Source organism: Ambystoma mexicanum, chromosome 6p (genome assembly GCF_040938575.1).
Source record: "Ambystoma mexicanum isolate Mex_15411 chromosome 6p, UKY_AmexF1_1, whole genome shotgun sequence".
NCBI lineage: Eukaryota > Metazoa > Chordata > Amphibia > Caudata > Ambystomatidae > Ambystoma > Ambystoma mexicanum.
In genome coordinates this window covers 1,446,314,909-1,446,342,207 of record NC_090935.1, presented here as the reverse complement: position 1 = coordinate 1,446,342,207, position 27,299 = coordinate 1,446,314,909, and positions in this window count along the sequence as shown.

Below are 27,299 nucleotides of genomic sequence, written 5' to 3'. Positions count from 1 at the left end.
TTATCCCCGCCCCCCAGCAGTGCAGGGGCAGCCTCCACCAGGCCCCCACCCATGTCTACCACCACCCCCACCCCCCAGCCACCAGGGGCAGCCTCCACCAGGCCCCCACTCATGTCTCCCACCACCCCCACCCCCCAGCAGTGCAGGGGCAGCCTCCACCAGGCCCCCACTCATGTCTACCACCACCCCCATCCCCCAGCCACCAGGGGCAGCCTCCACCAGCCCCCCACTCATGTCTCCCACCACCCCCACCCCCCAGCAGTGCAGGGGCAGCCTCCACCAGGCCCCCACCCATGTCTCCCACCACCGCCACCCCCCAGCAGTGCAGGGGCAGCCTCCACCAAGCCCCCACCCATGTCTACCACCACCCCCACCCCCCAGCCACCAGGGGCAGCCTCCACCAGGCCCCCACGCATGTCTCCCACCACCCCACCCCCCAGCAGTGCAGAGGCAGCCTCCACCAGAACCCCACTCATGTCTACCACCACCCCCACCCCCCAGCCACCAGGGGCAGCATCCACCAGGCCCCCACTCATGTCTCCCACCACCCCCACCCCCCAGCAGTGCAGGGGCAGCCTCCATCAGACCCCCACCCATGTCTCCCACCACCCCCACCCCCCAGCAGTGCAGGGGCAGCCTCCACCAGGCCCCCACTCATGTCCCCCTGCACCCCCACCCCACAGCAGTGCAGGGGCAGCCCCCACCAGGCCCCCACTCATGTCCCCTATTACCCCCACCCCCCAGCCACCAGGGGCAGCCTCCACCAGGCCCCCACTCATGTCTCCCACCACCCCCACCCCCCAGCAGTGCAGGGGCAGCCTCCACCAGACCCCCACTCATGTCTATCACCACCCCCACCCCCCAGCAGTGCAGGGGCAGCCCCCACCAGGCCCCCACTCATGTCCCCTATTACCCCCACGCCCCAGCAGTGCAGGGGCAGCCTCCACCAGGCCCCCACTCATGTCCCCTATTACCCCCACCCCCCAGCCACCAGGGGCAGCCTCCACCAGGTCCCCACTCATGTATCCCACCACCCCCACCCCCAGCAGTGCAGGTGCAGCCTCCACCAGGCCCCCACTCATGTCTCCCACCACACCCACTCCCCAGCAGTGCAGGGGCAGCCCCCACCAGGCCCCCACTCATGTCCCCTATTACCCCCACCCCCCAGCAGTGCAGGGGCAGCCTCCACCAGGCTCCCACCCATGTCTACCACCACCCCCACCCCCCAGCCACCAGGGGCAGCCTCCACCAGGCCACGACTCATGTCTCCCACCACCCCCACCCCCCAGCAGTGCACGGGCAGCCTCCACCAGGCCCCCACTCATGTCTACCACCACACCCACCCCCCAGCTACCAGGGGCAGCCTCCACCAGGCCCCCACTCATGTCTCCCACCACCCCCACCCCCCAGCAGTGCAGGGGCAGTTTCCACCAGGCCCCCACCCATGTCTCCCACCACTCCCACCCCCCAGCACTGCAGGGGCAGCCTCCACCAGGCCCCCACCCATGTCTACCACCACCCCCACCCCCCAGCCACCAGGGGCAGCCTCCACCAGGCCCCCACTCATGTCTACCACCACCCCCACCCCCCAGCAGTGCAGGGGCAGCCTCCACCAGGCCCCCACTCATGTCTACCACCACCCCCACCCCCAGCAGTGCAGGGGCACCCTCCACCAGGCCCCCACTCATGTCTACCACCACCCCCACCCCCCAGCCACCAGGGGCACCCTCCACCAGGCCCCCACTCATGTCCAACTCATGTCTCCCACCACCCCCACCCCCCAGCCGTGCGATTTGCCTGGGTACGTGTACTTCGGGGTGCGCGGGAAGTTCCACACGCGATTGGCCTGGGTATGTGTACCTCGGGGTGCGCGGGAAGTTCCACACGCGATTAGCCTGGGTACGTGTACTTCGGGGTGTGCGTGAACTTCCACACGCGATTTGCCTGGGTACGTGTACTACGGGGTGCGCGGGAAGTTCCACACGTGATTAGCCTGGGTACGTGTACTTCGGGGTGCGCGTGAACTTCCACACGCGATTTGCCTGGTTACGTGTACTACGGGGTGCGCGGGAAGTTCCACACGCGATTAGCCTGGGCACGTGTACTTCTGGGTGCGCGGGAAGTCCCACACGCGATTGGCCTGGGTACGTGTACTTCGGGGTGCGCGTGAACTTCCACACGTGATTGGGCCTGTGAGAGTGGGGTACATGTATTCCAGGGGTGGGCGGGAAGATTCACACGTTCGCCTACGACGTGCCGAAAAATGGTCCAATCCTGAGACACGTACGCCTGCTTCATGCTGCATAAAAGCAGCATAAAAGTGCGCGCAAACAACAAACAAGCTCATACGCCAGGATGAATATACCATTCCTAGCAGCAGTGGTCGTGGGTTACCAAAGGAGGAGGAGGAGGATAGTGAGGGCCCGAATTTTCACTCCCAGAACCAGCCTTTTTGGGATGCCTGATGACCAGGTGTATGGGAGGTACAGGTTTCCCCCACACATAATACTGGACCTGGTCAGTGAGTGGGAGGATGACCTCACATCACCCACCCTGTGCTCCCAAGCACTCAGCCCCCTGGAGAAGGTCCTCAATGTACTGCACTTCTTGGCCACAGGATCATTTCAGCGGACAAGTGCCATAGTCGGTGGGGTGTGACAGGCCACGCAGTCACGCTGCCTACACCAGGTCTTGAACATCATCACTGCACGCCCATCAGTCCGTAGGTACATATACCTGCCCAGGACACCTGCAGAAAGGCAGGCTGCCACCCTCGATTTCTATGGTGTGGCACAATTCCCAAAAGGGCTAGGTGCCATTGACTGCACCCATGTGGCACTACGTCCCCCCAGGGCATCTGAGCACATCTATAGGAACCGCAAGCACTGGCATTCCATCCACGTGCAGGTAGTATGTAATGCTAAGGGAATCATCACCTTAGTATATGCCAACTATCCAGGGTCCACCCACGACAGCTTCATATACCAAATGTCTACCCTAAGCCGGGACCTAGAAGCTGGGCGGCATGGCGATACATGGCTGCTTGGTGAGTATGAATGCCACTGCACATGCATGCATGTCAGATGCAGAGTTATGTCACTACCCCACTAATGATACCCATTACCTCCTCACCAGGGGACAGTGCCTACCCTCTGAGCACTCACATGATGACGCCAATTCGGAACCCCATCACGCCTCCAGAGGTAAGATACAACACAGCCCATATTGAAACCCGGGGCATAGTGGAGCGCACATTCTGAGTGCTCAAGTCACGCTTTCGCTCCCTTGACCGTTCTGTCGGGCAGCTGTTATATGCGCCCCCAGTAGTGTGCAGGATCATAGTGGCAGCATGTGTCCTGCACAATGTTGCAACACGCCGGGGCCTGGCCGTGGACATGGTGGTGCCCCCACATCCCCAACCACATGCACACCCGCTGCGCATGGGAGGGGAGAGGGCACGGGGTGAGGCAGCCCGTACGCAGCTGGTGGCTAATTACTTCACATAGAAATCACACCCCAGTGGAGTACACACAGGCCTGGCACATACCATCTGATAAGCAATGATGACTCGACCTGACAATTAAGATGAACAAAGGGACTGTCAACTGTCAGAACCATAGCAGCCTGAGATTGTTCATGTGGAAGGGTCACAATGTGTGCATCCCTACCTACACAAACACCACCAATGCAGTGTCATGAAAAGACACTTCCATGCTGTAGAAATGAATACCCACTTCCAAAATACTACATGAAAACAGTGCCATGTCACCCACCCCCTCCCCGGCATGGCCACACAACACACCATGGCATGTCATGCAATGTGAGAGGAAAGAAATTAATCCCCACAACATGCCCCAAGTGTCAGCAGCTACAGTGTCCCTAATGGAAACATGTCCACACATGAAATGCTCACAGTAATGCAGGACCTACAACCCACATTACCAAATACTTACCAAGAATACCAATCACCTACACAACCTCCAACCCACCTTAAACATGACATTACAGACTTAAAAATTAGCTAGCCTCACCACCTGATGATGACAGCACTCCGAACACTTCCAAGTATACAGTGTTAGCGCCACGCAAGAGTGTAGGTGCACTGCTTACAACATGGACTCCAGTTCCAAGGTAGACCGCATTGTGAAGACATGAGGAATGGACCTGCAAATATGGAGGATGACATGGATGCAGAGGCACATATCAATACACCACGCAGTGTACAATACAACAACAATATGCACTATGAATGTATACACAGTATTGACTACAGACTACCCACACAGCTCATGGGAGTCCAATGTCACCATGTACGTCAATGTCACTTGGGCACACCCTTTGCAAGCCCATGGAAACGGGAAGCAGGAGGGGTGTGTGTGACAAAAACCCAAGCATCTGAACCAAATCCATGACAAGCCTGCATGTGCCCAGCCACAATGCAGCCTATGCCCACGGGAGCCACACAAGGCAACACACTGTCCCAAAAAAAAATAATAAATTGCCATTAATGGGCCCGGGGGGGTTGGGGAGGCCACCCAAGAGGTCCGAGGACAGGGTGCACACCAAAACCCACCTGTGTGGATCTTGCGAAAAAAAACACCTCCATGGGCTCATGGCCTACACGGCTACCCTATTGTGGGCGTATCACTGCTGTCGCTATCCTCACCCTCTGCAGCTGCATCCGGAGGTGGTGGCACTATGGCAGGCAGCCCACGCAAAGCCCTAGTCTGTTCCTCCATGGCTGCAAGCATGCGGGTGTGGTAGGTCTCGTTCTGGAGGATAAGTGTGCGGAGGTCCCCATGCAACAACTCACGGGATGCCCGGACCTCCACCCTAGTTGCCTGCATCTCAGCTGAGAGCGTACGGGTGAGACGCTCCAGCTGATGTTCTTTCCTTCGGTTTGTTGAAGCCTCAAGCTCAACAAGAGTCGTCCTGAGGTGAAGGAGTTCCAGCCTCAGGGCTTCCCTGTGGCCCTGGGACTCTATGGAGATGGCTTCCTGCAGAGTCGCCAGTGCCGCCCGCCTGTCCCTGTTGGACGCCAACATGTCCTCCGTGTGTGACTGACAGATGGAGTCGGTTGCCTGCTGTAGTCGCTCCATCAGCCTTTCGGGGGGGACAATGGAAGTGGCCACCCTATCCATGGCCTGAGCCATCATCTCTGATGATGCTGCCTGTTGGGTTGCCATACCGTAAATGGATTGCTCCCATGCGGTATTGCCAGGTGGTGTACGGCCACCACGTCGGCGGGCACCACACCTGTCTGGTGCAAGGCGAACTGCGCCTTGCTGTGCCGGCACTGCCTGAGGCTGCAGGACTGCATTCCCCCTCTGATCTGCTGGCCCAGGAACAGGATCAGATGTCGCGGAGTGTGACCCTGCATCCGTAACCACCAAAGGCGTACCTGCCAACACTGACATCCCCATTGAGGGTTCTAACCCTGGTGCAGGTGGGTCGGACAGAACAGAATCCCTCCCAGGAACTCTCACCTGCGACGGCACGTAGGTCTCATCATCCGAATCAACACCTGAGTACAGCTCGGGGGAGGTGCAGCCAAGACACCCCTTGAGAGCACGACCTGCAGCAGTTGTGGGTTCTCACCCACCACCACACCACGTCCCTCACTGGTGGTCGGTCGGCCCTCAGACCCCTCCTGGGTCTGCACCATCTCCACAACCCCAGCAGTATCAGGTGCGTCTTCCCCTGCAAAGACATAAAAGAAAACAAATGGAAACAGGCATTAGCACTATGGCACACAATTAGGGCTGAGAGGCTACAGAAACAATACTTGATTGACACATGTCCCACATGACTAAAACACTCCCATGCATGCACCATCACTGCGTGTGATGGGGAGGCAGATGGCACACATTGATGACACCAAGATGGAAGATGAACACATGTGCTGCATGCTGCCTAGCAGTGGCATCACACATTGGCCAGTGATTGGCAGGGCAAATACACATGCCATCACACAGATGGCATGTACCCTAGCCATGAAGTGAAGAGGGAGAGGAGGTCACCAATTGTTCATTCAGTCCAGTTTGTTCATATGATTGATTATTTTCATTGTAATGGTTCAAATGTTTAACCTGCAGCTGCCAGTCAAAAAGGGTCCTATAGCACAGGGACATGTCCAAACTAATCATGTCCACGAAACTGAGCCAGTCCACTGTACCATAGCCATGTCAGACATGTGACAATAGGACTGAGAAATCCCGAGTAAAAGTGGTGGTATGCAAACAATCTGCCTGAATAAACAGAGGTAAATAAGCAACAGTGTTGTGGCAAGATGACACTCCAAGGGCAACTGGCGTGGTGTTGGGCTGGATGTCTAATGTTGGCCGAAGGGATGCTGCTATGCCCAAATGCTGTTGCCAAGAATGTATAGGAAGAGGCACATGGGTGAGCCGAACCACTCAGGCACACACACCCTCCCCTGGCACCCAAACAGAAGCCCTCCCACACACACCATGCACATGGATGACACACACATGCATGTGCACTCACTGGACAATGCCTCGTAATCTGCCACTTCTCCCACGCCTTGGATCTGTTCCTCTGTGACGTAGGTCCCAGCAACCTGCTCATGTGGAGTGAGTTCTATGTCGTCTGCTGGTGACCCACCTCCAGTCACTAGAGTTGCGGCATGACTTGAGGCCAGCTTATTCTTTGCCCTGCGCTTCAGGTCATTCCAGTGCTTGTAGCATTCATTAGCTGCGCGCCTCACGATTCCAAGGGCACTTATGATGTCTGCAATGGTCTGCCAGTGTGCCTGACGTTGTGCAGGTGTGGTCTTGGATCCTGCAACAATCACCATTTCGCGGTCATGTGCGGACACATACTCTACAAGTGCATTCAGTTCGGCCTCATTGAAGCTGGGCTTCCTTGACGGGCTGGACTGTGTAGCCGTGTCTGGGGCATCAGCCTCTACTGGACGAGCACTCTTCCTCTTCCGCTTGGAAGGTGGTGGGGATCCGGAGTGTCCTGCGCCGCTCTGGACACTAGGGGCAGGAGCGTGGGATTGCACACTCAGCATGGGAGTTGGTGCAGGCATTATCTCAAGTGTGATGGTGTCAGGGGGAATGTCAGCATGATGGACTTGGACCGACACTGTCCTGGATGGGTGTGTGAGAGGTGGGGTGGATGGAGCCGCAGCTGCCCCTGCAGCCTCCCCAGCCTGCCTACGCGGGGCAGCAGATGACCTAGCTGCCCCTGATCCACGTGGCCTGATGACACCAACGTTCACCGGCGCACGTGGCCTAGACCTGCTGACCTGGAAGTCAGCCATGGGGTCACCCTGTGCCAGGTCTGGTTCCACAGTGGGCTGGTCCAACAAGGGCTGAGCATGGATGGTGTCAGCCACGGTAACCTCAACCAGGGGGGGGGCATGGGTGTCCATGACTGCTCCTCCACACATGGGGGGCTAGGGGCACCCTGCAAGTCACGGCCACGTCCCCTACCGGATCCACCACGGCCACCACTTGGGGCTTGGCCACCTTTGCCACCCTTACGGCTTGTTCACCTCCCAGCCATGGGCCTGATGTTATTGTGCGTATGGGAGTCGATATGAACTATTGTCCTGGGCAATTGGGGGTCAAAGGGGTTGGGTACCAGATGGTAATCGTACCCTAGTGCTCTAGCAAGGCTGTATGTCACCCCTGGGGAAAGATGACGGGTCACGCAACGCACAGGCACCCCAAAAAAGCGAAGTAAGGTGCACGCAACCTCTCCTAGACCACGTGCGTGGAAAAATAAACCTGCACTATGCTGTGGCACCCAGGAACACAAGAATGAACGTATGCGTGTCACACGCAGCCTAGAATGACCTCTGAAGGGGTACGCGACACACGGGGCAAGCACAGATGTTAAATACGTGCACGACTCACCGTCCGCCAGGAACAAAAGCGTGAAAAATATGCGCGTGTGCGCGTTGGCATCACCCCTGCCAAAAGAAGAATTGTACGCTGTCTGAGGAGACAGGACAACAGTAGTAGGGAACGCTGTTTGAGGAAACAGGCCCAGGAAAAAGAGGAAAAGAGAAAAAGCTGTCAGAGGTAACAGGGAGTATGAACTGGAAACGCTGTGAAGTAAATCGCGTGTGAACCGACAAGAAGTACAGATTTCACCCACTCGCTCTCCACGAAAAGCACGTACAAGGAAATGGCGTTCTACACGTACCTTTTATACACACGTCACAGACACGCATACGCAATGAGGCCATTTCCACCAATTACGCGCTTTGACACTCGGACGTGTATCTCTTCATTTTTACACGCGCCATTCTCTACTGCCATGCGCGTGACGTCACAGCTGCGCATGGTGGCCTTTGGGCCAATGAAATCGCATATGCGAGCACACGTGGTAAAACTGCACGTCCGAGTGTCATCCCGTGTAATCGGAGGGAAGCGAGCGTACACGCGATTGGCCTGGGTACGTGTATTTCTGGGGTGCGCAGGAAGTTCCACACGCGATTGGTGGAAATCCACCTGTGCTCTGTCATCACGTGTAATGAGGGAAACACCCGCGCGCCTCACGTCACAGACGCGCTGGCCACGCTTAAGCACACGGAAGACCACGCTCCTGCCCAAAAGGCCGAATTACTGCCCCCCAGAGCCCCAAGCAGCCTCCCACGAGCCATCTGCTGCTGCCTGCCTGCCTGCCTGCCTGCCTGCCTGCTGCCACCGTGCCCTGCCATTTGGTGCCTGCACATCAGCCATCTACAGGGGTCCATTTGCTGTGTCCACTCCTGCTGGAACAGAAGACTCCCGACTGGGATACCATCGCTCCACAGCCCAGCCCCAGGACCCAGTTGCCCACCCACTCCTGCCTCTGGGGTTGCCATGTCGGGCACTGCAACATCTGGCATCACTGGCAACCCCCCGGCCAGAGAGGCAGAGGGGCACCAGCTTCACTGCCACCGAAGTTGGTGTCCTGGTGGAGCAAGTCCTGGGGCAGTATGATGCCCTCTTCGGAAGTAAGCACGCCAACAAGGAAGGACGGACTCGGATCTGGACGGACATCGTGACTGCCATCAACGCGGAGGGGGTGGCAGTCCGCGACTACCAACATGTCAAGAAGCGCTGGGATGACTGCAGGTCCAGGACCCTCTTGAAGGCCCGGCGCCTCGTGGAGGGGGGCCGGGGCCGCATGAGTACCATCCAGATGAGGGTCCTGGAACGCGTAGGCCCAGCGCTCCACGCCCAGATCCTTGAGAGGCAGACCCGTCTGGAGCTGAGCGGTAAGTGGCCAAGCATTGCTGTGTGAGACAGGGCATGTCGCAGTGTGCTGGTTGTCTGATACTTGCCTGTATGTGTGACATAGGCCATGTATGCATGTGTGTGTGCAGGGACGTCATGCATGTGAGACCAGTAATGTGTGAACCACATGGTTGGTGCATGTGTTCAAATGCAACATGGGTTGCCCAATGCAGAATGGCCACATGAAAGCATGCCAGTCTCTGTTCCTGGACATGGGTGAGGGATGGGTGCTGATGCCATGTACATGTATGCTGTCCATGTCTGTGTGTCTGACCTGCGTGTCTGTGACTTGTGAAACCCAGGGATGCATGACACATGTCTGTTGCAATGTTCAGGTTCACTGATGCAGCCTAGTCATCCTTGTATCCACTGTGTCTGTGGTGTACGAGGCCAGATGGATGAAACTAGGGTGAAGTGTGTGCATGTGATAGGCATGGCACATGATGCATGTGAGTTCCAAAACAACAGTGTATGTTTCAAGAATCACTTGGACATGTATGCTAACGTCCATAGCATGCACCATGCCTGTTACCGCATGTGTTTTACCTGTACTGAGCCATGTGTTGTGGAGGGACATGATGGAAGTGATCTTTGACAGTGCCACTCATCTGCTATTGCTTCCTGTCTAGGGGACCATTGCACAGTACCCTGGTGCTTGTGTTCTATGTCTCCCTCTACACAGCGCCACGTGAAGAAGAGGGCGGAGACGGCTCTGTGGAGCAAAGCGGCGGGGATGCCCCCACGGCTGCAGCGGGAGGGGTGGGTGAGCCCCCACAGGGGCTTGCAACGGCGGAAGACGGGGTGGAGCCATCCAGGTTGGTGGTTTCCACAGAGGAGGAGGAGGCCGCTACTGAGGCGCACATGGGGCCTGGTGGGGGCATCCCTGCTGGTGCAAGTGTTGCAGTTCAGGGGCAGGGGCAGGAGGCAGCACAGGTCGCCGTGGAGGGGCCTCTGCATGTCACTGGCCCTAACACTGTGACTGCACCACCATGCACCAGCAGGGATGCCCCATCCCAGGCCCGTCCGCAGGTAGGGGGGATGTCCATGTCATCTGACTCCCCTCCACCTGCGTACGAGGGGACCCCTGGCCGTATGGAGAAGGTCCTGATTGGTGTCGTGTTGCGCACAGGTGCAATTCGTGATGAGGTGCGTGCTTCCCGGGAGGAGCATGCACGTCATCACGGAGAGCACCGTGCCGACGTGGCCCAGTTGGAAACGGGAATGGTCGGGGGTTTCCTACATGTGTCGGCCAATCTGGCGACCCTCTCCTCCTCTGTGGAGACTATGCACCAGTCGTTCTCCATGCCGTCTTCCGGCCCAGATGCCACCAGGGCCCCCTGTGGACCTGCCCCGACCAATGCAGCCGGCTCGGTGGGGAACCCATCCCTGCCACAGTCGGGAGTCGGAAGTCCAGCAGGGGTGGACACACCAGCAACTGGACCCCAGCAGATGGAGGATGTGACGGCATCATCGGGCAGGGCACGTGCATGACGGCGTCGGTGGATACCATCAGCCTGGATGCCGTCGTGCTGGCACAGGCAGTTGCGTCGGAGGCAGCGGCAGGCTCGACGTGGGAGGCATCATGGCTCGGGGCCATCAACATCAGGGGTGCAGGCATCGGCCGGAGGGCAGGAGAACCCTGGAATGGGAGTGGCTTCCGTGTGGGAGTGGTTGGGCCAGCAGATAGGTGCGGAGCGGCAGCGGGCAGAGGAGGAACGGCTCACAATGGTCAGGGCGGAGAACTCCATGCGGAGGGCGCTGAGGCGGGCTGAGTGCCTCGAGGGTCTTCACAGGGAGTTGGAGCTGGACACTGCTTTATCCCTGCAAGACCTCGGGGCCAGGGAACATGCCCGCCTCCAAGCCATTGAGCAGGAGTTCGATGATGCCCTGGCCCATGACAACATCCAGTGAGCTGTTGGACTAGCCCACTGCCCATGTAAATAGTTATGTAGTTAGTGTTAGGTTTCCTTTGTTTTTGCATTTTCTTTGGACCTTTTGGACAATGGGCCACATTTTTGTATATAGTTATTTTTTATTAGGTAGTGTTGTTAGATAGGTTTCATTTCTTTTGTTGGGATCATTGACCCTGGCTTGTTCACCTGTACACTGTTGGATTTTCTTTTCTTTTTACAATTTACCCATGGAGCAATGGCTTTCAATTATAATTTCCCATTGGATTTTCTTTTCTGGACTGTGACTTTGGACACCATTCCTTTGGATTCTGATTTTTGGTTTTGCATTTTTTCATGGACATGCTTCTTTTTACTTTTTTTACATTCCCATTTCTGTTAGTTTATTTTTGATTCAATTCATGTTTTCTTTAATACATATTTTTTGATCAAACTTCAATGTGTAGTATCATCTCATTGGTTTCATGCATATCATGATATGGGTTTTGAGATTCACTGACACCCATTGGGTGTATGTGAGGGACATGTGTTTGTTTCCAAACTTGCAATTGCAGTTCTATCATGTTATTGCCATTTCTGAGTGGGTGGATGCAATACTCGGGTGGGTGTTTTGCATTTGGAGGCTGACCATAGGGACCGGGGATCTAGATTGTGATGACATGTTGGCTGGGGAACATGAGTTGGACATGAGTGGGGGCCTGCTGGCAGTTGCCCCACGGTGCTGGGGGGTGGGGGTGCAGGGGAACATGAGTTGGACATGAGTGGGGGCCTGCTGGCAGGTGCCCCACAGTGCTGGGGGGTGGGGGTGCAGGAGAACATGAGTTGGACATGAGTGGGGGCCTGCTGGCAGGTGCCCCACAGTGCTGGGGGGTGGGGGTGCAGGGGAACATGAGTGGGGGCCTGGTGGAGGCTGCCCCTGGTGGCTGGGGGGTGGGGGTGGTGGTAGACATGAGTGGGGGCCTGGTGGAGGCTGCCCCTGCACTGCTGGGGAGTGGGGGTGGTGGGAGACATGAGTGGGGCCTGGTGGAGGCTGCCCCTGGTGGCTGGGGGGTGAGGGTGGTGGGAGACATGAGTTGGACATGAGTGGGGGCCTGGTGGAGGGTGCCCCTGACTGCTGGGGGGTAGGGGGTGGTGGGAGACATGAGTGGGGGCCTGGTGGAGGCTGCCCCTGCACTGCTGGGGGGTGGGGGTGCAGGGGGACATGAGTGGGGGCCTGGTGGAGGCTGCCCCTGCACTGCTGGGGGGTGGGGGTTGTGGGAGACATGAGTGGGGGCCTGGTGGAATCTGCCCCTGGTGGCTGGGGGTTGGGGGTGGTGGTAGACATGAGTGGGGGCCTGGTGGAGGGTGCCCCTGACTGCTGGGGGGTAGGGGATGGTGGGAGACATGGGTGGGGGCCTGGTGGAGGCTGCCCCTACACTGGTGGGGGTGGTGGGAGACATGAGTGGGGGCCTGGTGGAGGCTGCCCCTGGTGGCTGGGGGGGTGTCGGTGGTGGGAGACATGAGTTGGACATGAGTGGGGGCCTGGTGGAGGGTGCCCCTGACTGCTGGGGGGTAGGGGGTGGTGGGAGACATGAGTGGGGGCCTGGTGGAGGCTGCCCCTGCACTGCTGGGGGGTGGGGGTGCAGGGGGACATGAGTGGGGGCCTGGTGGAGGCTGTCCCTGCACTGCGGGGGGTGGGGGTGGTGGGAGACATGAGTGGGGGCCTGGCGGAGGGTGCCCCTGACTGCTGGGGGGTAGGGGGTGGTGGGAGACATGAGTGGGGGCCTGGTGGAGGCTGCCCCTGCTCTGCTGGAGGGGTGGGGGTGGTGGGAGACATAAGTGGGGGCCTGGTGGAGGCTGCCCCTGCACTGCTGTGGGGTGGGGGGATGGGAGACATGAGTGGGGGCTTGGTGGAGGCTGCCCCTGGTGGCTGGGGGGTGAGGGTGGTGGGAGACATGAGTTGGACATGAGTGGGGGCCTGGTGGAGGGTGCCCCTGACTGCTGGGGGGTAGGGGGTGGTGGGAGACATGAGTGGGGGCCTGGTGGAGGCTGCCCCTGCTGGCTGGGGGTGGGGGTGGTGGTAGACATGGGTGGGGGCCTGGTGGAGGCTGCCCCTGCACTGCTGGGGGGTGGGGGTGGTGGGAGACATGAGTGGGGGCCTGGTGGAGGGTGCCACTGACTGCTGGGGGGTAGGGGGTGGTGGTAGACATGGGTGGGGGCCTGGTGGAGGCTGCCCCTGCACTGCCGGGGGGTGGGGGTGCAGGGGGACATGTGTGGGGGCCTGGTGGAGGCTGCCCCTGCACTGCTGGAGGCTGGGGGTGGTCGGAGACATGAGTGGGGGCCTGGTGGAGGCTGCCCCTGGTGGCTGGGGGGTGGGGGTGTTGGTAGACATAGGTGGGGGCCTGGTGGAGGCTGCCCCTGCACTGCTGGGGGGTGGGGGTGGTGGGAGACATGCATTGTTGATCAGTAGTGCAAGGTGACATGTGGGCTGGCTGGGGGGCATGCCCATGGTGGATGGGCTGCCTGCGGGACATGAGCAGGGGTGCAGGGTAGTCCCCCGTGGTGTGGGCTGCCTGCAGGCGCCGTGGAGGTTGTAGAGCGAACACCTGGGAGGACCCACACGGGCAATTCACGTGTAGTACTCCCTAGAACCCCTGAAATACACGTACCCTGCTGAAATCGCGTGTGGAACTTCCCGCGCACCCCTGAAATACACGTACCCTGCTGAAATCGCATGTGGAACTTCCCGCGCACCCCTGAAATACACGTACCCTGCTGAAATCGCGTGTGGAACTTCCCGCGCACCCCTGCAATACACGTACCCTGCTGAAATCACATGTGGAACTTCCCGCGCACCCCTGGAATACACGTACCCTGCTCGCAAGGGGCCAATCGCGTGTGGCACTTCCTGCGCACCCCTGAAATACATGTACCCTGATGGAAACGCGTGTGGAACTTCCCGCGCACCCCTGAAATACATGTACCCTGCTGAAATCGCGTGTGGAACTTCCCGCACACCCCTGAAATACACATACCCTGCTCGCACGGGGCCAATCGCATGTGGAACTTCCCGCGCACCCCTGAAATACACGTACCCTGCTCGCACGGGGCCAATCGCGTGTGGAAATTCCCGCGTACCCCTGAAATACACGTACCCTGCTGAAATCGCGTGTGGAATTTACGCGCACCCCTGGAATACACGTACCCTGCTCGCACGGGGCCAATCGCGTGTGGAACTTCCCGCGCACCCCTGAAATACACGTATCCTGCTCGCACGGGGCCAATCGCGTGTGGAAATTCCCGCGCACCCCTGAAATACACGTACCCAGCTGAAATCGCGTGTGGAACTTCCCGCGCACCCCTGTAATACACGTACCCTGCTGGAATCCCGTGTGATACTTCCCGCGCACCCCTGAAATACACGTACCCTGCTGAAATCGCGTGTGGAACTTCACGCGCACCCCTGTAATACACGTACCCTGCTGGAATCGCGTGTGATACTTCCCGCGCACCCCTGAAATGCACATACCCTGCTGGAATTGCGTGTGATACTTCCCGCGCACCCCTGAAATGCACGTACCCTGCTGATTTTGCGTGTAATACTTCCCGCGCACCCGTGATGCACACATACACAGGACAATCGCGTGTGGAACTTCCCGCGAACCACTGAAATACACGTTCCCCGCTTGGCGTTTGCTGTTTGCCAGCCCTGTGAACTGGTCCAGGGTTAGCCCAGCCCTTTGCGATTATTTGGGGATTTTGAAGGCTTTTCCTTGCGCGAGGGCGTTCTTGGGGGCGTAACTGGCGCTGCAGCAGGGTCGCTGCGCCACGCTGCGCCACAGCTGGTTTTGGATGCGAAAATCCATGAATATGCTGTGCGCGGAAATCGATTTTAGCGCACGCGGCTGGCGCAGACATTCGCACGGGCACGCTGTGCGCCAGTCGCGTGCGCCACTTTTGTGCGAATTTCTATGAATTACCCTGCTAGTTTCTCCTGTGTTGTAACCAAACTGGATCTATCGAAACGTTTATATTTATTCAGAGCTCTGTCAATAGTCCCTTGTTGATATCCTCTATTCTGAAAACGTTCACACAGTAAATCACATTCTTGTTTCAAATCATTCGCCTTGCTGCAGTTCCTTCTAGCTCTATAAAATTCCCCACAAGGTATATTAGTTATTGTGGATCATAAGTGGCAGCTTTTAGCAAGTAAAACAGAGTTCACCTCAGTCTTTGTTACGGACTTGATGGTCATGCAGTATGTGGATACCTCCGTCCCCAAGTACCCCACAGGCAACACCAAAAATACTGCCTGAGCGGTCTTTGAGGTCACAGGTGTGGAAGTCTGTCGGGCCTGGATTCGGGAACAGCCAGAACAATCCCTTGACCGCTGTAAGGCAATATATTTTTAAGTACAGGGTGGATATGACAATTCAAGAGCAAAGAATAGTTTACCTAAATAGTGCTTACCTATGTGTATGGAAGTGTCACGCTGAATTACAGAGGAAGGCTAGGCACTGGGCAATTACAATGACGAGCCCCTCCCAGTAGAGAACGATGACGGTGCTGAGCCCCAGTAGTGGCTGGATGGAATCAAGGGAAGCACCGCAGGTGAACACCTAGCGTAAGGCCAATGGTTAAAACGAAACGGAATCCGTAGAATAATCCGATACGAGACCGTGGTCTGGCAACGAGGAGACAATGCAGATGCAGGTCGTAGGCAAAAACAATCCGTAATACAAGTCCGTGGTCTGATAACAATGAGTTCAGAATACCAAGAGCAGATTCAGGGTGCAAAACAATCCGTAGTACAAAGTCCGTGGTCCGATAACAATGAGTTCAGAATACCAAGTGCAGATTCAGGATGTAGGCAAAACGATCCGTAGTACAAAGTCTGTGGTCTTGGCAACAATGAATGCAGAGAGGAGATTCATGACGAAGCGTCACGCAATCTGGGAAGGAAACATATGTGAAGCAACGTCTTCCGTGTTACCATGCGTATTTAACAATAGCAGGAGTCACATGATCCACAGCACGGAAGCTTTGATACGTGGTGGGACGTCACGTGATCCGTGACGTGCAGGTTACTGTGGATGGTGCCGGGGAGAGTCACGTGATCAGTGACGTGCAGGTCTGTGGGCGGTGCCGGGGAGAGTCACGTGATCCGTGACGTGCAGGTTTGCGTGAACCGTATCGGGTGCTGTAACCAAACGGGAGTCTCCACTTCAACTGCCAGTACCGGGAGGGGCGATAAACACCAGGCCTGCCATATCGTGTTCTGCTATGATATGTGAGAGGGCGAGCTGATGTCCGTGTGTTAGAGTGTGTATGTTGTCGGGAAACAGGATGGGTGGTGGTTGGAATCGGGTGGGAACCAATAGGGGGTGCATTCGAATGTACAGAAGGCGTGACAGAGCTCCCCCTCAAAGGCCCACGACCCTGTGTACACGCAGGATAGTCCCTGTGAAAACGTGCAACAAGAAGCGGGGCCTGGACGTCCTGGAACGGAACCCAAGAGTGGTCCTCGGGTCCATACCCCACCCAATCCACAAGGTACTGGAGCTGACCCCTTCGTACACGGGAACCCAAGATAGCACTAACCTCATAGACATCCGGGGAGGACACAGAGACAGGGGCAGGTGGTGTATTGATATGAGTGGGGGCAAGGCAAGGCTTGAGGAGGGAGGTATGGAAAACCGGATGGATCCGCCAACCAGGAGGAACAGATAGGCGTAAAGCCACAGGATTCAGGACTCTGGTGATCCTATGGGGACCAACAAAACGGGGGCAACAACTTGCGACAAACAGGGATACGTAAGTGTCGAGTTGACAGCCACACCCGATCACCCACGCGATACTCAGGTGCCACAGCCCGCTTCCTGTCTGCTTTTGCTTTCATCACCGTCTGTGCTTCACGGAGGTGAACAAGAGTTTGAGCATGGACCTCAGCTAGATCGCGAGCACAGGCGTTTGCAGCAGGAGTAGCAGTGAGGAAATCAGGAAGCGGAAGGGTACGTGGATGTTGACCGTACATGGAATAGAAAGGGGAAAAGCCGGTAGCTGAGTGCCATGAATTGTTATATGTGAACTCGGCGAGGTGAAGCATGTTATACCAAGAGTCCTGGTACTGAAGGGTCAGACAGCGTAGATACTGCTCTAGGACTTGGTTCACCCTCTCGGTCTGCCCGTCGCTTTCTGGGTGGTAGGCTGAGGAGAAACATGAATCAATACCCAGGAGCTTGGTAAGAGAACGCCAAAAACAGGACGTGAATTGCGAACCACGGTCCGACACGATGACTTGTGGAAGACCAAAGAGGCAAAACACTGCCTTGAAGTACAAGCGGGCCAAAGTCGGAGCCGAGGGTATGCCAGTACATGGGATGAAACGGGCCATCTTAGTGTAGGAATCCACGATAACCCATATGGTGTCGTAACCCTGTCTGCGGGGTAGGTCTGTAACAAAATCCATAGATATCGTGTGCCATGGCTTGGGGGGAACGGGCAAGGGTTGGAGCAATCCCAGAGGGCGTCCTCTGCGAGACTTACATTGGGCACAGATGGAACAGGTATTTATGTAGTCTTTTATGTCTTTTCTCATCGAGGGCCACCAGCACCACCGCTGCAGTAGTTCTAATGTACGTTGCTGCCCTGGATGACCGTTAATGGCGGCATCGTGAGACCAGACCAGCGCCTGATTGCGTATGTTGCATGTGGGAAGGAATAGTTTGCCTTGGATAAAAGGTAATCCCTCCTGGAGGACTATGTCCCAATCGGCGAGTGCGTGAGGATGTATAGAGACCCAACGTCTAATGGCGGTAAGCATGGGTGGGGATGGTGTGCACAGGCAAATAACATGGCCCTTTCCCAACAAAGTGTCTGGAAATGAATACAATGGTTCCCCCCCAGGGGAACGAGAAAGCGCGTCCGCTTTGCCATGATTAGGGCCGGGTGTATATTTTACCACAAAATCAAACCCAGCGAAAAACAAGTGCCAACGCACTTGTCTGCTGTTCGCACATATAAGAGAGGCCAGGTCCTGTAAGTTCTTGTGATCTGTGTATACTACTGTTTGGTGCTTCGCCCCCATGAGGTGGTGTCGCCATGTTTGGAGCGCATCCTTAATGGCCAGTAGTTCTTTCTTGGTCACAGTGTAATGGGTTTCGGCGATGGTGAACTTCCGGGAATGATAAGCCACCGGATGCAAGTTACCAGTGGTTGAACAAGATTGGGACGGAATGGCGCCCAGTGCAAACGAGGAGGCGTCAGCTTCCAACACAAACAGAAGGTCAGGGTCAGGGTGTTGCAATACCGGGGCAGAAACAAACCTGGCCTTAAGCGTCTCGAAGGCCTCCTGGTGTACAGAGGTCCAGGTGAAAGGGACAAGAGGGCTGGTCAGGGCTGTCAGTGGAGAAACAATGGAAGAGAAACCGGCAATAAAACGCCGGTAAAAGTTGGCAAAGCCGAGAAATGATTGGAGCTGTTTGGTATTGACTGGGGTTGGCCACTCCGTGACAGCACGACTGGTTCATAGATAGCCCTCCGGGGGAAATAGGGAACCCCAAAAACTCCACCTCTCTTGAATGGAACAAACACTTTTCTGGCTTGGCAAACAGGGAGTTCTTCTTGAGACGCGAAAGGACTTCTTTGACGTGAGCGACGTGTTCCTCAAGGGAGGAGAAATATATCAATATGTCGTCCAGATAAACAACTACGAAAGCATCCAGAATGTCAGAGAATACTTCAATGATGAAGCACTGGAAAGTCGCGGGGGCATTACAGAGCCCGAAGGGCATCACAGTATATTCAAACAATCCCTGTCGGGAACAGAATGCCGTTTTCCATTCGTCTCCACGCCGCATGCGGATCAGATTGTACGCTCCTCTTAGGTCTAGTTTGGTATATATGGACGCCTTTGATAGCCTGTCCAATAACGGGGAGATGAGTGGGATGGGGTATCTGTCCTTTACGGTGATAGAGTTTAACCGTCTGTAATCCACACACGGACGTAAGTCGCCTTCTTTTTTTGGCACAAAAAAAATAGGACTTGCAGCCGGCGAACAAGAAGGACGGATGTGACTTAAGCGGAGAGCCTGCTGGATGTATTCCTTTAGGGCCCGTTCCTCAGACTGCGACAAAGAGTAGATTCTGCCCCTTGGTATGGAGGCTTCCGGGAGGAGGTCAATGGGGCAATCATAGGGTCTGTGTGGTGGCAGGACCTCCGCTATGGTTTTATCAAAAACCGTTAGGTAGTCATGTTAGACAGCAGGAATGCCTGCCATAGTGGCCCCCACGATATGTGATGGGGTGTCGGATGTATCGTCAACAACACGGGAGGAAGCCATAGCACCTAGGATCGTGGCGGGAGAAGCAAGAGTCTCAGACTCGATAAGACAGTAATGTTGGCATACCTCTGACTCAAATGTCACTTGTCCTGTACCCCAATTGATCAAAGGGTTGTGTTGTCTTAGCCAGGGAATACCCAAAATCATACCGAACTGTGGTGTTGTAATGAGGTCAAAAGACATATTCTCCCTATGGGTGCCTTGTATCACTACTTCCAGGGGCGCGGTCTGATGCTTGATTGGACCAGAAGTCAGGGATGTGCCATCTACCGCTTGCACCGGTTCTGGGTGCTCTTTCTTAATCAGGGGTAGGTTGAGACGATGTGCTAATGAAATGTCGATGAAACAACCAGTGGCCCCCGAGTCGATCACTATCTGTACAGCATGAACGATCTCAGTGGTAGGTTTTATCAGGGCGTGAAGCATAATGGGTCTGATAGGGCCGAAGGTGGGATCAGTGGGGGTCGTAAAAGGGCTCGCCAGTACCCCCTGTCTCATGGGCAAGCCTTCCGAAAACCCAGTGTCTTGTTTTGTGGTCGTCGGGGGCACTCCTTTACATAGTGACCGTTTAGGCCGCAGTAAAAACAGGCATTACCTGTTCTCCAACTTTCTCGTTCCGATTGTGTTATCGGGCTTCGGATCCCGCCTGTTTGCATAGGTTCGGCATTAGCGGAAGAAGGAGCCGGAGTGGACTGGCTAGTGAAGGTAGATTCCGCCTTCCATTCGGATCTACGGGCGTCCACCTGTAACTCAAGATCCACTAGTTCCGTGAATGCAGAAGGAAGGGCAGGTACCTCAGAGAGAGCATCTTTCATGGCGTTACATAGTCCTCGATAGAACACGATCGCCTTCTTTTCCTCTGGCCAGGAGGTCTCTGCGGCGAGTTGGTTGTATCTGGTAATGTACTCGATCAGCGTTTGCCTACCCTGTGTGAGGTTTAGAAGTTCTAAATCCCTTGACTGGGCCTTGTAACGGGTATCGAACACCTTAGCCATTTCTGTCACTAAAAGATCGAAGTCGTACAGAGCAGGGTGGTCATTCTCCAGTAACGGATTTGCGCAGGTGGCTGCTACTCCCGATAAAGGGGGCAAATGAAAGGCAGCCTTCGTGATAGAATCGGGGAAAGCATGGGGCCTGCACAAGAAGTGGAGCTTACATTGGTTTATGAAAGTGCGATACTTCCGGGGGTCACCCTGGTAGCGTTCTGGGGCAGCGAGAGGAAAGGAGGTCGGGAGCAATACAGGGGTGGGGACTGGGGCAGGAGTAGGAACAGGTTGGGCTGGAGGGGCGGGATCCTCGAACTCGGTATCTGCGGGCAGGGGAAAGCGTGTGCTCTGTAAAGCGTCAAGGCGATGGGGTATGGCGGCTGTAGCGGTAGCCATGTCGGTCCTAAGGGCTGCCACTGCCTGCATTAGAGCGGTCACGGGGTCCCCGGTGGAGGGATCCATATTCCAAATGACCAATGGCTTCACAGTCTGTTACAGACTTAATGGTCGTGCAGTATATGGATACCTCTGTCCCCAAGTACCCCACAGGCAACACCAAAAATACTGCCTGAGCGGCCTTTGAGGTCACAGGTGTGGAAGTCTGTCGGGCCTGGATTCGGGAACAGCCAGAACAATCCCTTGACCGCTGTAAGGCAATATATGTTTAAGTACAGGGTGGATATGACAATTCAAGAGCAAAGAATAGTTTACCTAAATAGTGCTTACCTATGTGTATGGAAGTGTCACCCTGAATTACAGAGGAAGGCTAGGCACTGGGCAATTGCAATGATGAGCCCCTCCCAGTAGAGTACGATGACGGTGCTGAGCCCCAGTAGTGGCTGGATGGAATCGAGGGAAGTACCGCAGGTGAACACCTAGCGTAAGGCCAATGGTCAAAACGTAATCTGTAGAATAATCCGATACGAGTCCGTGGTCTGGCAACTAGGAGACAATGCAGATGCAGGTCGTAGGCAAAAACAATCCGTAACACAAGTCTGTGGTCTGATAACAATGAGTTCAGAATACCAAGAGCAGATTCAGGGTGCAAAACAATCCGTAGTACAAAGTCTGTGGTCCGATAACAATGAGTTCAGAATACCAAGTGCAGATTCAGGATGTAGGCAAAACGATCCGTAGTACAAAGTCTGTGGTCTTGGTAACAATGAATGGAGAGAGCAGATTCAAGACGAAGCGTCACGCAATCCGGGAAGGAAACAGCTGTGAAGCAACGTCTTCCGTGTTTCCATGCGTATTTAACAATAGCAGGAGTCACATGATCCACAGCACGGAAGCGTTGATACGTGGTGGGACGTCATTTGTCACGTGATCCGTGACGTGCAGGTTACTGTGGATGGTGCCGGGGAGAGTCACGTGATCCGTGACGTGCAGGTCTGTGGACGGTGCCGGGGAGAGTCACGTGATCCGTGACGTGCAGGTTTGTGTGAACCGTATTGGGTGCTGTAACCAAACGGGAGTCTCCACTTCAACTGCCAGTACCGGGAGGGGCGATAAACACCAGGCCTGCCATATCGTGTTCTGCTATGATATGTGAGAGGGCAAGCTGATGTCCGTGTGTCAGAGTGTGTGTGTTGTCGGGAAACAGGATGGGTGGTGGTTGGAATCAGGTGGGAACCAATAGGGGGTGCATTCGAATGTACAGAAGGCGTGACAGTCTTTTTGCTAAATGTTTTTGTCTCTATCTTGCCATTTAATATATAAATGTTAAGGTCAAGAAAATCTGTTAGATGGATCCCAAATGTATTGTCATTGATGTAAGATATGAAATCGTTGAAGGCTTCTGCCGTACCATGCCAAATTAATAGAACATCATCCATATAACGTCTCCATGAGACTACATTCCTTTTAGAGGTTGCATTATTCAAAACATGGGTTTCTCCAAACTAGTGCATGAAGAGATTAGCCAGCGAGGGGGCAAATTTCACCCCCATTGCTACGCCCTTCGTCTGCATGTAATATGTGTCATTGAAAGTACAAGCATTATTGATTAGAGTAAAGTTCAGGAACATCTTAATCATAACTATATGTTTATAGTATGACGCTGAGGAGTTTCTAAAAGTGTAATCAACTGCCTGTAATGCTAGACCATATTCAATGTTGTTATAAAGTGCTACTACATCCAGTGTAGCAAGTAGGTTACCGCCTCGCAACACAATTTCAGACAAATATTCCAGTACTTGTGTGCCATCTCTCACATAAGTAGGCATTTTGAGCACATGTTGTTTAAACGCTTTATCAAGGTATTGTGATATGCCCTCAGTGGCCCATCCGATGCCATCGATTATTGGTCTTACTTCTGGTAGTGTAGTGAAGGGTTTATGGACTTTAGGCAAAAAATAAAGAGTAGGCATAACAGGTTCTTTGATGCACAAAAATCTTTTTTCTTCGTCGGTGAGGTAACCCAGGCCATGCCATTCATTGATGAGTAAGATTAGATCTTGAACTATCTTTTGGTCGGGTTGCCAGTTAATTTCTTGTAACAACCTGGAATTGATAGATGGTTCTCTCCCATGGCGATGTAGTCACAGGTGTTTAGAATGACTACATTGCCCCCTTTGTCTGCTTCTTTGATGGTAATCAAAGGATCTTCCTCCAGTGTCTTTAATGCTGAAATCTCATGTTGGGTCAAATTGGTAATATGTTTTCTGTTAGCTGCACCCGGAAGTCTGTGGTCTAGATGTTTATAAATGTCTTGAGTCAAAGCTTGATGAAAGGTATCAATCACGTTTTCACTACCCAAATTGGGAGTAAATTTGGAACAGGGTTTGAGTTCATTTATGTCAAGGTGTTGAGCCGGAATCCCTAGATCCAAGCTAAGTTGTAATCTACCCTGCTGTGTTGCTGAATCTAAAGATAACAGTAAGTTAATATCTTCCAAATCTTTCAACGCATGTGTACTCAGTGGGTTTAAAATCGGTTTCGGCACAAAAGTGGACACTTGAGTTGCAAACATTTTTTTAATTTCAATTTGCATACAAACTTGAACACATCTATTTGAAACTGTGTAAAATCAGTATCTCAAGTAGGCGCAAAGGATAAGCCTTTGTTCAATAAGTCATGTTCACATTTAGTGAGGACTTTGTCTGAGAGATTAATGACTAAATCGGTCTCTATTGTTTCTGGAGTCTCTTTTTCGCATGGGAGCGTGTTAGGATCCCAGTTGTTCCTTGATCCTCATCGGAGCTTCCGCTTCCGCTCCCTGGCCCTCCCCCTTCTGCCCCTGGTGTGCGATGTGGAATTGAAATATTGGTGACGAGGGGTTTTTGGAACCATACTTGTTTGTTTTGAAGTGCGGCGCCCTTCCGGTAGCGTCTTCAAACAGCCAATTTTAGTAGTAGATTCGGAAGCAGTAGCCCCACCCTCGGTATTTGCTAAGGCCTCTTCTTCTGATTAAATGTCAGAACTCCCTGGAGTAGAAATTGGAGTAGTACTGGGTGTGTTCCCTCTCGATTTTGATCCCATGTTGTCGTACTTGGATTGGAAAGTGTATACTCTATCATTTCTATAATCTCTGTGGTCCCTGAAATATTTCCGTGCATTTTACCATAATTTTTCTGTTTATTCGTTTCCACATTAGGCATACTTGAATCTCCTTTTCCAGATTGTCTATTTGTTTGGTGACTCTGAGATGTTCCCTCTGCTTGTGCGTAATTAATAATTCTAACATCCTTTTAGAACTGGCGTTGAGATTTGCTTCCCATTGTCTAAATCCTCGTCATCCTGATTATCGTATTTGGGGAAAATTTATATTCTCAATCCCCATGGAATAAAATTGTCTAAGTAGTTGGGGAGAGATACTTGTTCCCAATATTTGTTGGCTTCTTTCTTAGACAATCGTTCCATTTCATTTGTTTTTGTTCTTGAACTTGAACATTATTTGTTTTTTGGGATGAACAATTGTTGTTTTTTGTACTTGATGTGACAACCTTTGTGACATTACATGTATACTATCGGCCTTGAGAACGACCTAGAAGGGGTCGAAACACGTGTCGTCTGACCAATATTCTATCAAGAAGAAATTAAAACACAACGAACACTTTAAACTGACTCTTATGCTGATCTGATTTACCTAACAATTGGATTTCTTTGGCATTGTGAAGCCTTGGGACGAGCGCTAACGTCACACACCCGCTTTTTCTTTCACTGTACAGGATCAAACACCTTCTTAGCGTCTAAAGTACCAAGGGCTGTTTTATCTTAGACCTGTGGACTTCACTGATTATATCACTGGGTCAATAAGAGGTCTCTCTGCCAAAGAACATTATTCTTGAGCCATCAGAAGTCACATGGGTATTCCTCTCACCAAAAGGCATCTGAGAAAGAACACTTCACATCTCCTCAAGAGATTGAAAAAAAGGATTTTGAAAAAAAGGATTTTATGAGCACAACTAAAAGCAGCCTTGGAGACTCATGCGTCACTGAGTGAGAAGGAGCTACCTTCAGGGAACGCAGAGCTAATATCTAGAGGGCCGCAAATGTAACTTCCAGAAGAGATGCAAACCAGAACTTTTTGCAAATTATATATGCCCTATTAGGCTTTAAATGTCTTTCAGATGTGTCACAATGCCCCTTTAACTGTGTGTATTTGGGAGTGTGTATAATGTTACAAATGTATGTTTTTATTGCATCAGTTGTCCAGGGGTACAAAATTTAGCTCTTGGTAGCTGTAGCTATCAAACTAATCAGGCTCCCATAGGTGATCACCAGGCACTAAGTAGCCTCCAGCAGCTTCAAACCCGGTTTCTTGGACAGCACCTTTCAAGAAGATGGTAAGCACACTAGGCACATACCTCCATGACAAGTATTGACTAGTCACGCACAGTATGGGATAAAGTGAGCACCAATTTAATTGGTCCCATGGACTTTCTACCCACTTATCAGCAGCACCATTAATAATGTGCATTTTTATATAGCACTTAATGCCGGATTCCTCCTCCGTCTAAACACTGTCATAACTTGTCTTATAATTACCCAATTTAATGGTACCACTGTATCGAACCTTAGAAGGATGAAGGGCTGAGCCTGCCAATGTAGGGAATTTGAAGGTGCATAGTGAAGGCTGGCCCCACGTCAAAGGTCTGCCCTTATTTCGTAAGCTCTTCACCCAGAATACCATAGTACTGAACGTCTAGACTTCCAAACCATGACGAACATCTTTCAAAGAGAGGGATGTCCTATAGTCTCTGACAACGGAGAGCCAATCACTTTAGGAGAAATTACCATGTTGTTGAAACCCTATGAGATTCCAGCATTGCAGGGAAGCACTCTCCCACCCAAGAGGTAACAGCCAAGTAGGACATGCGAATGTGTTATTAAGGAAGCATTGCAACTGGCCAGACAAGTACAACCAGGTGGCCACCAGGCTGTTCAGGAGTTGCTAGCAGCCCACAGGGTCACCTTCAATCCCACCAAAGGAGCTTATATTTACAATGAGAGAGCAGTCAGCAAATCCAAAACTCAATCCAGCCTAATCTCTCCTGGGGCTCCCAACTCCTGCCCTGGAGAAGAAGGCCATCGAAGCAAACGTGGTCAGGGTGTAAACCTTACTTGCTGCTTGGCATAACGCAAAAAACGTTATCAAGCTCTGCAGCTTTTGGGTTGGCAATGGCGTCAAATTCATATTAACTATTAAATCAAAAGAAGCAATTCCCAAATTAAGTCACCCAAAGAGGGTTGAGAAGTTCCTTCCTCACTCCATGATACCCAAAGGGAGTAAGGTGTGGAACCTATCCACTATAGCCCTATACAAACCCACTCACTGAGGTGGTGTAAGGAAGGAGCAGCAGCTCCAAGTCATTAGGGAGCTATGACAAAGCCATGTCACGTTTTCAGATGCATGGATTCAGCAAACTAAGTGATGAGAATGCTACCTCTTCAGGAAGCCAAGAGAACGGTAATGGAACTGGGAATCAGCACACAGAGAATGACATAGTAGAAGATTACGACCGTTCACCAGTTAAGACTTAGACAGCGCATGAAGGAAATAACACACAAGAAGGACGGAAGAAAACACCAGCCAGGCAGGAGACTATGTACTGTACTAAATTAAGAGACAGAAGGACATGGTGTAGTATTTTCACATGTGATATTTCAGCATCTCACCCAGCACCCTCAGCCCTCTCCGCTAGGTGCTTCTTTGTATATGAATCACAGATACGTGAAGGGTAGTGTGGGGGCAGTGCTGGGAGAGTAAAAAGCTGAATTGGAGACAGTGAGAGCAGAGGCCAAAAGAGGAGAAGGAACCAGGAGGAAAGTTGCAGCCTAGGTGCCAAAGGTAGTGAACTCCTTTGGGTAGATGAAAGGCAAAGTAGCTGCGTGTAACAGCTTTTTTGCTTTATTGAATTTTTAGATTTGTGGTGGTGTGCTGGATGCCTGAGTCGTAGTGTGTGTGTGATGTAGAGGCATGGAAATATCACACCAGAGTTGGCACATAAATAGGGGCTGAGCACGCAATTGAAACACTGATGCACAGCACAGAAGGTACAGACATCCTATGGGCCTGCTCCTAAACAGTTTCCCATACAACCACCCCACATGCCTGGAGCCTTTTGTTCAGATTCATAAATTTAATAAACCTTTCACCTGATCTTTCTGTCTTTAAGTTCATTTCCATAAGGAATACTACATTGGTGACAAGCTGGCCAAGTACCTGAAAGCCATTTGAAGCTGCACAAGAAGCAAGGGGCTACCCTGCTGCCACAATTCCTACTCTTGCCATCGGTGCCATGTACCCAGTGGTTACTGTTTTTCGAGATATATGTTGAGGCATTTGGGGGCACTGGGTCTAGTGCCCAGTGGGAGAAGGCA